This window comes from Silene latifolia, chromosome 6 (assembly GCF_048544455.1).
Source record: "Silene latifolia isolate original U9 population chromosome 6, ASM4854445v1, whole genome shotgun sequence".
In the NCBI taxonomy this organism is placed as follows: domain Eukaryota; kingdom Viridiplantae; phylum Streptophyta; class Magnoliopsida; order Caryophyllales; family Caryophyllaceae; genus Silene; species Silene latifolia.
Genome location: NC_133531.1, coordinates 133,877,854 through 133,887,696, shown reverse-complemented (window position 1 = coordinate 133,887,696; position 9,843 = coordinate 133,877,854). Strand labels below are relative to the sequence as shown.

Genomic DNA, 9,843 nt, shown 5'->3' with positions numbered 1-9,843 from the left:
GCACTACACTCTTTGGATAAGCTCACCGTAGTTGTTGGGCTCAAAGAGTTTTTGTTTGAGATAAGCTCCTTCAAAAACTTGCCATAACTCGGAATCTCCTTTACGGCATCAATGAAAGGCATAGTAATGTTGATACCCTTCATCATATCCATGAACTTCCCATACTTTTGTTCAAGTTTGGCTCTCGCCAATCTTTGTGGAAAGGGAACCGGTGGTACATAAGTTCTTATCACTTGTTGTTGAGGCTCTTCAACCACCCTTGTCGGTTCATCAATCACCTTTGGAGTTTCCACAACAATTTCCACGAGGTCATCTTCTCCCTCCTTTTCTTCAATTACCTTTGGAGGTTCAACCACAACTTGAGGTTCAATGACATTACCCGGTCTACTACTCTTCCTTTTCTTGACAAATTCCCGGTCTTCCAAATCCCTACCACTCCTCAAGTGGATAGCATTCATAGTTTTCGGATTTTCCTCGGTTTTACCCGGGAATTTCCCTTGGGAGGCTTGAAGTTGGCTCATTTGAGTAGCCAATTGGGAGATTTGGTTGTCCGTCATCCGTTGAGAAGCTTGCATTTGGGTCCTAAGTTGGTTGATGGATGAGGTTGTCTCGTCATGTTTTTGAGTGGAATGGTTGATGAATTGTGTTTGAGTATTGACAAGTTGGTTTTGTGAAGTCATCAATTGTTCCATCATGAGTTCCAAGCTTGACTTTGGTTGGGTGTTTTGTTGGAAAGGTTGGGTGTTTTGTTGGAAAGGTGGGTTGGTTGGTGGGTTGAGTGGTTGAAATTGTTGTTGCCTTGGTTGGAAGGTTCTCCCTTGGAAACCCGGTGGACCTTGGTTGAATGTAGTGTTTTGTTTTTGAGTTTGGAAGTTTGGTTGTTGTGATTTTTGTTGGAAGGTTGGGTTTTGGACATTTTGAGAGCCATAGGAGAAGTTTGGGTGGGCTCTCAATCCCGGGTGATATTGGTTGTTGTTAAATGCTTGCTTGGCCGGACTAGACTCCCATATCCCGTTCACTTGCTCCATACAACTTCCATCTCCAACCACCAAGGGACACTCATTGGGTGGGTGTCCTTGGTCTCCACAAAGCTCACAACTATAGACTTGGTTCCTCATAGAAGAATTGCTAGATGTTTTGCTTGAGCTCATCAAGGCAACTTGTTGCTTAAGCTCTTCTATCATCTCTTTCACTTCCACATTGTTGGCCGATTCGACCGTTGACTTCCCTTTCCTCTTGTGCCTATCATTGTTCCAATGAAAGGTACGAGAACCCATTTCTTCAATAAGCTCTTTCGCCGTCTTGTGGTCTATCTTATCCAAAGCTCCCTTCCCCGAGCCGGAATCAAGGTTCATCTTCATATCATTGTTTAACCCTTCATAGAAATTGTTGATGAGCTCATCATCTCCAATACCGTGGTGAGGACAAAGCCTTTGGAGGCCCTTGTACCTCTCCCATGCTTCATAAAGGGTCTCATCTTCTTGTTGGGTGAACCCTTGGAGCTCGCTCTTAATTCTTGCGGTTCGTTGGGGTGGGAAATACTTGTTGAGAAAAGCCTTAGAGACATCGTCCCAAGTCCGAAGAGAGTCGGGTTCACAACTTTTAAGCCATTCCTTGGCACTTCCCCTCAAAGAGTAAGGGAAAAGCCTAAGGCGTACGGCATCTTCCGTGACTCCATTGGCCTTGAACATGTCACAACTATCCAAGAACTCGTTGAGATGCTCGTTGGGGTTTTCGGTGGCTCCCCCTCCGAATTGATTCCCTTGGACAAGTTGTAGCAAGGTGGCTTTCACATCAAAATTGTTGGCTTGAATAGGTGGCTTCACAATACTCGGATTCACCACCTTTTTCGGAGCCAAGTTATCTCTCATAGGGACCGCGGCCATTGTTACCTCCGTTTCCGGTGTTGCAAAAGGATTTTCGAAAGTTTCAAAGACCCGTGGTCCTTCTTGAAGGTTCTCAATTACTGGATTTTCTTGAGGAATCGGTGTTTCTATAAGCCCTCTTCTACGGAGTGAATTTAGTCTTCTCGCGGTTGCTTCGATCTCGTGGTCAATCGGTCTAATTGGTTGACCTCTTCGATTTCTTCTTCTCATGCAAGAAGTCCTACACACTCAAGAGAGAGATTAGTAACAAAAGACTTAGTCTAAACAAGAATGAAAACAATTAATATCTAGCCGAACTCCCCGGCAACGGCGCCAAAAACTTGATGGTATCAAGCTATACCTCGCAAGTGCACGATTTTATCGTTGTACACTATTAAGGGTCGATCCCACAAGGAGTTGAAAAGATTACTAATTGTTCTAATCCTATCGTTTAGCTAAGTCAACAATAAGGGATGAAGGTTATACTAGGACAACTAACAACAAGGTAAATCAAATTAAATAAAGAAATAAGAGAAAGAGCTAGACAAAGTAAATAGATGGAAATCAAATAATTTAAAAGCCTAAGACTCGGTTCTCCCCAAACAATTCGTAATTCCACACAATCAAATCTCTAGGCTAATCACAAGGGTAGATAGGTGAGGAGGTGACGACTCTAATTCGCCTAAGACCCCCCTCTCGGGTTCGAAATAGGACACTAGTGCTACCCACCAACCCCCCTCTCGGGTTCGAAGGTCGGAATCCCTAACTCAATACCCGACTACCCCAAAAACATGCATTATTCCCAAGGTAGTCCAATATTTGCTAAGGTCATTAAGCCCCGTCAATTCCCGGGTCATCCCACTCCCTCTCTCGAGGGTCGATTTCAAACGCTAGATTAGAGGTGTTCTACCCCGGTTCTCCCTTTCGGTCTCAACCAAGGTCAACAATAGGGTCAAATCATGGGTATCCAAATCACAACCTAACCAACTCTCGTTGGTGGTCAAGGGTCGTAAGTCAACACTACCCAAAAGTCAACCCATAAACCAAGTCAATCCTCTAACCTACCCTCACCAATTTCCCCAATTAATTAGCCCTTAAGAAATTCAATTAATGAAATTACTCATGTTGGGTCAAACCGAGCCCTAGTGGAGGACTACTCACTAATCATGGTCCTAATTGCAAAATAAACAATAAAGATGGAAACTTTGGTCACAAACATGGTGGGAAGATGAAATTCACTACTAAACATGCAACAATCTAACAATGGGTGAAAGGAAAGATGATTTAATCTAATAACAAGAGTGATTAAACCTAAAGACACAATCTTTAACCAATTCAACTCAAAGATTAAGTCTTTGAGGACAACTACCCAAGGATGAACAAATGAAAGAGAAACAAAGGAAAGATGAACAATGAAAAGATGAACAATGATGAAATTAACAACAACAAACAAACAACAACAACAATCCTAACATAAACAATCAAACTAACACAAAAGAAGAACAAAAAGTAAACAAATGAAAATAGGGAGAGAATTAATACCAACAAAATAGTGAAAGAGGAATTTGGATAGAAATAATAAAGAAGGAAATCCTTCAATCTTCTTACAAACCCAAATTCAATCACTAATTGATTGAAGAACTACTTTAATTAAGGAAAGATTAACAAAGAGATTAAGAAAGTTTAAAGCTTGAAAGGGCAAAAATTCTGGATCTAGGGTTGTGTGTACAAAAGGGTTTAAGAGGGGGTATTTATAGGCTTTTACAAGATTAGGAAGAAAAAGGGAAGAAAAGCCCAAAATCGCGACTGTTGCGTAATGCCGGTGCACCGGCAGCCGGTGGTCTTACCGGTAAAACCGTGCAAGATTTAAAAATAGCTGGCATTTGTGTTTTGCCGGTGGGCCGGTTGCCGGCCTGCCGGCAAAACACCTTCTTCAGGACTTTGGATGTGTGAAATGCCGGTAGACCGGCTGCCGGTGCTCCTACCGGCAGCGAGGCCAAGCTTGTTTTTCACCATATTCTTCAAATTAATTCCACCTGCTGTGCTTTACCGGTGGACCGGTTGCCGGCCTGCCGGCAAAGCACATTCTCAACTTTTTCTTCAAAATCTTAAATGATTCTACGGGGTGTGTTTTGCGGTGGCAGACCCACGGCCCGTCTGCCGCAAAACACACTCTTCACCATTTCTTCTCCTCTTCTTCATGTAAAGGCAATGGGGTGCCTTTCTTGCCCCAATTTCTCCATACTTAGGTCGTTTCCTACAAAAGGACACACACGGTAACAAGTACGGGTATTGGGCACAATATGCAAGGAAAAACACCCGAAACCGACTCGATAAGAGTCGGTATGCATAAAAGAAAGAGGGAATTAGAGGTAAATTAATTGTATATCATTGACAGTGGTGTGACGAACCACATAACCAATGACTTGTCCAATCTCTCGCTCCATCACCCTTATGATGTCCCCGACGATGTGGTGATTGGTGATAGCTCGTCCCTTCCAATCTCCAATATAGGTTCTTTTCATATTTCTTCTAATTCTCATTCTCTTTATTTTCGTAATGTCTTACACGTTCCTTCAATCTCTCGTAATATTTTATCCGTCTCACAATTTTGCCTTGACACCAATGCTATTATCGAATTCTCATCTTCTACTTTTGCTTTCAAGGAAATCTCGACGGGCCGGATTCTGCTCCACGGAAGCCTTAAACGTGGCATCTATGTCTGGCACCCGTCCTCGTCTCAAGCTCTTCTAGCCAACTCGTCCTCCACAGCCATGCTATGGCACCATCGGCTTGGTCATCCAGCCTCTTCTATTTTTTCCTTTATCAAGAACAATTTTAATTTGCCTATTTCTCATTCTAGTTTTGATTACTGTAATGCTTGTGTTTTGTATGGATTTTGCGCAAGCCGAAATCAGGTCAGGATAGGTCTAGGAAGGGTTAACTAGATCTGATTAATCTGTGAGTCAAGTTGACAGGGTATAATGCAAGAAAATTAAAGTAAGATACAAGGATAACAATAAAACAAAGAATTTTGTACATGGAAAACCCTTAACTGTGAAAAAACCACGGGCACCAAGCCAGGAGAGGATTTCACTATTTTATCAAGTATTTAGCACAATAAGACGTAATTAGCTTAGATGTTGTAAGTGAATATTGTATGCTTGAGTGTGTCTTGTCGCCTGTGAATGATTTCCAAATGCTTCTTATATAGTGATATGTTGAACGGCTGATTAATCTCACCATTAATGCCAAATATTCTGTCTTAATTACCCGCAATAATACCCATCATTACGCCCTTAATTGCTGCCTTAATTGTAGAATCTTCCCAATTAATGTTGCGCGTGTATTCTTCTTATAATATGATTTCCTGGTCTAAAATCGTCCTGATATTTTGACTGTTGTCCTCTCCATGGCCTGGCTTCTATCTTCATGTATCCTGGTAGCTTGACATCCTGACACCCTGATAGTCAGGCCAAGGTAAGATGTTGATCAGGGATATCTGCGGATTTCCAGGCCCAATAATTGCCCCTTATCTCCTTATTTTCGATGTGTCAGGATAAAAAATAAGGAGATAACTTCTAACTATGGAAAACTGTTCAACTGTTAAATCGTGGCTAATCAGTTCCTATAACAGTTAGTTTGTTCAGTTTGTGACGCGTGTTGCAATTACTGCAACCTCTTCAATGATTATCCTTCCAAGTTGCGGTTGAAACCCTAGTTTCACCGACTATAAATACTTCCTCACTTCATTAAGTTAATCCTCACCAAAAAAATCTGCTTTACTCTCTTCTAATAATCTTCTTCTTCAACTTCCTTAATTTCCAGTTTTTAATCTTTGATTAATTTTTAATAATCCTTCAACAATGGCCGCAAAAAAAAATCTACCAGGGTGATGCCTTCTGGAACTCCACCTGTCCAAAATCCTGAGGAAACTACTTATGAAAATACCCCTTCGTCTTCTGCTGCTCAACCTCTTGTAGTTGGTAAACCGAATGATTCTCCTCTCGAGATGATTTCAATTTTCTATGGTGATTTCCAATTCAAACCCACAAAAGCTCTGAAAGATGATCAGTCTCTCTCAAATCGCCTGAAGCCTGAATTTGAAAAGGTGCTAAAAGATAAGGGAATCATTCATGTTGATTTCGAAGTCTGGATCCCTGAAAATTCTCCTATCAGGGCTGACTGGGCATGTCCTGGTTGGTTCTGTATTCATGACTGGGCCTTCAGGGCAGGTTTTAAGCTTCATTTCTCTCCTCTTATGGTGGAGGTTATTAAAGAAATCGGTGTCCCTTCTTATAAATTGATGCCTATGGTATGGAAAATGGTCTGCACTGTTGAGTATCTCTACAAAAAGCACAATATTTCGTTATCCCTTGATGACCTGAAGACATGTTATGCTGTCAAGACCAATAGCCCTGGTCGTATAAGCTTTAAGGTCAGGCCTTCCACTACTCCCCTTCTCAGCAATCTGGATAGTGGCCATGACAATAACTGGGCTGTTGGGTACATGTTTATCAGGACCAATTCTGTGGGCCCTGATCTGGCATATTTAAACTATGAAGCTTGCGTTGCTGGTGAGTACTTTGGCTTTTTCTTTTATCCTGCATGTTTTATTCGTTAGTAAAAAATAAAATTATATTGAATCATACCTCTTGTATGCGCAGTTGATGATTGGGTTACTGAAACTGAGTACCCTACTGCAAACTGTTCCGGGTGTGATTCCGGAGCAGGATTTGTTACCACGTAAGCTTGATGAATGACGTCTTTTCTTGTCTCTTCCTTTCGGCCTCTTCTGTAAAGATGAACAAACTGAGGGCTCGGCTTGGTACCGAGCGTACTCACTCCAACGCTCAAGTCAGTAAACATAAAGAGATTAAGTTGTGTGTTACTTGGCAAAGTATATTGTAGAGAGATAAGGGAGTTTATACCAGATTAATAGTGAGTTTTAGGATGAATTGTGGATTATTGGATCGTTTTCTCAATGAGGATTGAGGAGTATTTATAGACTTTCACCTTTTGTCACGTAGTGGCCAAGTGGCCAAGTGGCAGAGCAGGTGGAAAGACTGTTCTACCCTCGGCCGCGGAACCCATGACAGGCCGGCTGGCCTGGTTGACTCCATGCCGAGGGGACTGGATGTGAGTACGCGGATATGCCTCCCGGCTGGCTAGTTGCCGAGCCGAGACCCAAGTGACAGGCCGACAGGCTGAGTCGGTTAGGCTGTCTAATACGTTGACTTGCTGTCTTTTAACTTTGACCTTGCTCAATATGTTGACTCGGTCAGCGGGTGCAGAATATGCCCCATCAATTTGCCCCCAGCGTAGTCTATGCCATGGTATGGACCTTCGATGAGTGTTGAGCGTATTCTACGTAAGTTGAATTTCTTCCCCGGCTTCTTCTTCCTCGGCTTGGTTCTGTTCAGGCCGTACCATATCCCCCCTCCACATGGATGTGTAGTGGACATCCTATGTGGAAAAGAAAATGGCGCTGGCCGAGAGCAAGGTTGAGAGTGCCGTTTGTACTTTTGATTGCCCCCGGCCGGTGCTGCTAAGCATGGTTGATCAGCTGGCCGGTGGCGAGTAGATACCAAGGAGCGTGTCGAAGAAGATTTGTAACTGTTTGTCGATTGACATTCCGTGGCTGCATGCTTGACACGTGGCTTGGCATTGATTGGTGGACGTTTCATGGGCTTTGCCCTGATTGGTCCGCCTCATGGGCTTTGGTCTATAAATAGAGCAGTGTGCCCCGTTTTTTGGCCATCAAACTTCATTTTCTCAAAAAAATTTCCCTCTCTTAGTTTTTTTTCGAAGGAATTTCTCTCTAGTCTTCAAAGCGTTACTCGGCGTAGCACTTTTTCCAAGGTAAACAAACAAATTTTTCCAACTTTTTAATTGTTAAGTTTTTGTTGCTACTATGTCTTCTGCGGATGCTCAACCCAGTACCTCTGCGCCGGGGGGCGAACCGTCGCGTCCTGATGAAGAGGAGGCACTGGTTGTCACCCCGATAGGGTTTGGGGGTCCCAAGCCGCTTTCTCCCGAAATTGATGAGCAATTTTTGGAGGGTTTTGATGATGATGATGATGAGGCGACCCCTTCTGTCGTAAAGAGGCCGCATGTCTCGTGGCACGGCGACGCCTATTCGATCAATCCTGATCGTGCTTGGACGAACAAGTTCGCTAGTTGTTCCGGTTCTGAACTTTTTGAAGATCATTACTCCTTCGGCGAGGGTATAAAATTGTTATCCCCGAGGTGATCGGGCCGTCATTGCCCTCCCGAGGGTTGTATCGACGTGTACATCGGACACCGGAGTATGGACTCCGGTTTCCTCTTAATGAATACGTCGTGGCCATAATTAAAGCCATGAATGTCGCCGTGGCTCAACTGCATCCGTTGGCCATCAGGACGATTATTGGCTTTGTATGGTTATGTCTATTTAAAGGGGAGGCCCCAACAGTGAACTTCTTCCGCCGGCTCCACCATCTTAAGTAGACTACCCTAGGCGGCCCGGTGGTACAAAGATACTGACCGCCGGGCTTCCTCACCGTTCCAAGCGACGTCTTGCAAGGACTGGAAGGGGCGGTGGGTATACGTTGAGGTTCCGGAGGACTACTCGCTACCCCGGGTCCTTTCGAGCCGCGTCACTTTGCGGTGTGAGAACCAAGGGGAGCATGACAAATATGTCTCCGGAGTAAGCTTAAGATGGACGCCACAGGTCTATCTTAATGAGGACGAAATGCGGGCAATGAGGTACATTTGAGGTCGAGAAGGATGGCACGCCGAAGGGATGGATGCCCCAGACGCAGATCGTTCTTCGGGATGAGTCGCTCTGCCACGTCGGCCTCATCACCGCCCTCGAACGGGGTGAGTGGGGTCGGTGTGAGGCCCACCCTTGCTTTTTACGTTTACGTGTTTGAACCTTGTTTTATTTCTTTTGCTTAACTCCCGTTTCTTTTTGCGACCGATTTGGCCCGAATCGCTGTCTCCGTCCTCAAGAGGTTGGGACTTGACGAGAACGGGAGAGTTGTTGAGCCGCATCCCAAGGCCCCGCCACGTGATCGCAGAGCCGGCTCCTCACGAACTTATGGAGCGGCGATTGAAGGCACTTTGATGTGACGGCGGCTCGGCGCAGATTGCCGTGCGTGCGCGCCGGAAACCAAAGACAACGTCTACGGCGGCAACGGCGTCAACCCCAGCTCAATCTGCAATCCCCGTTGTCCAAAAGGAGCAGGTGGTCGTTAACGTTGAAGAGGAGGTCACCGTTGTGGAGGGTCCTCCTCCTTCAAATAAGAGAAAAGAGGCAATGCTCCGCCACTATGTTACCGAGGCCCGGAAAGAAAAGGGCCGATCGGCCCTCTGTCTAAGAAGGCCGGGACCGTGCGGATCTAACCCAGGGCTCGGATTTAGCGGGCTCTTTAGGCATTTTTGATGACAGGCTCTCCGATATGTCAATGAATGTTGACATGGATGCTTTGTCTGAATTTTTTGTAGATCAACCGCCGCCGGCTGCCGGTCCCACTGAACGGCAATTGGAGAAGCGGCCTGTGCAGACGGACAATCAAAATGTCACCGTCGACTCCTCATCCCTCGAAGGTTTTCCCCGCTCGGTTGCGGCGGAGGGTGCAAGGTTGTCCAAGAGGTCGGCGAAGTGGATCGACATAGCCGCGCTCACATTATGGAGCAAGAAAAGCTCATGGCCGAGGCGCTCTGCGCTCGAACGGCTTAGGCTTGAGCTTGCTGCTTCTAAGCAAGAGGCCGAGAAGGCGAAGAAGAACTTCGTCGCCACCATGGAGAACCTCCTCACTCAGCGAAAGCTTAAGGAGGAAGCTAAGAAGCGGGTCCTAGCCGAGAGAGCCAAGGTTGAGGCTGCGTTGGCTGACGCCGCTAAGCTGCGGGAGGAGAGAGAGAAGCTTCAGGGCGGTTACGATGCTATGGTTGAGCAGAGGGAAAAATGGAAGTCCTTGCATCTGACCGAGGCGAA

The 9,843-nt window shown here is 45.2% G+C and overlaps 1 non-coding gene across 1 annotated transcript; it reads left to right on the top strand.

Annotated features, from left to right (window-relative positions):
* The first annotated feature begins 1,410 nt into the window (after nt 1-1,410).
* LOC141589379 (small nucleolar RNA R71) lies at nt 1,411-1,517 on the top strand. Its single transcript, XR_012520320.1, has one exon. It is a non-coding gene; the product is annotated as a small nucleolar RNA R71 (small nucleolar RNA).
* The last annotated feature ends 8,326 nt before the right edge of the window (nt 1,518-9,843 follow it).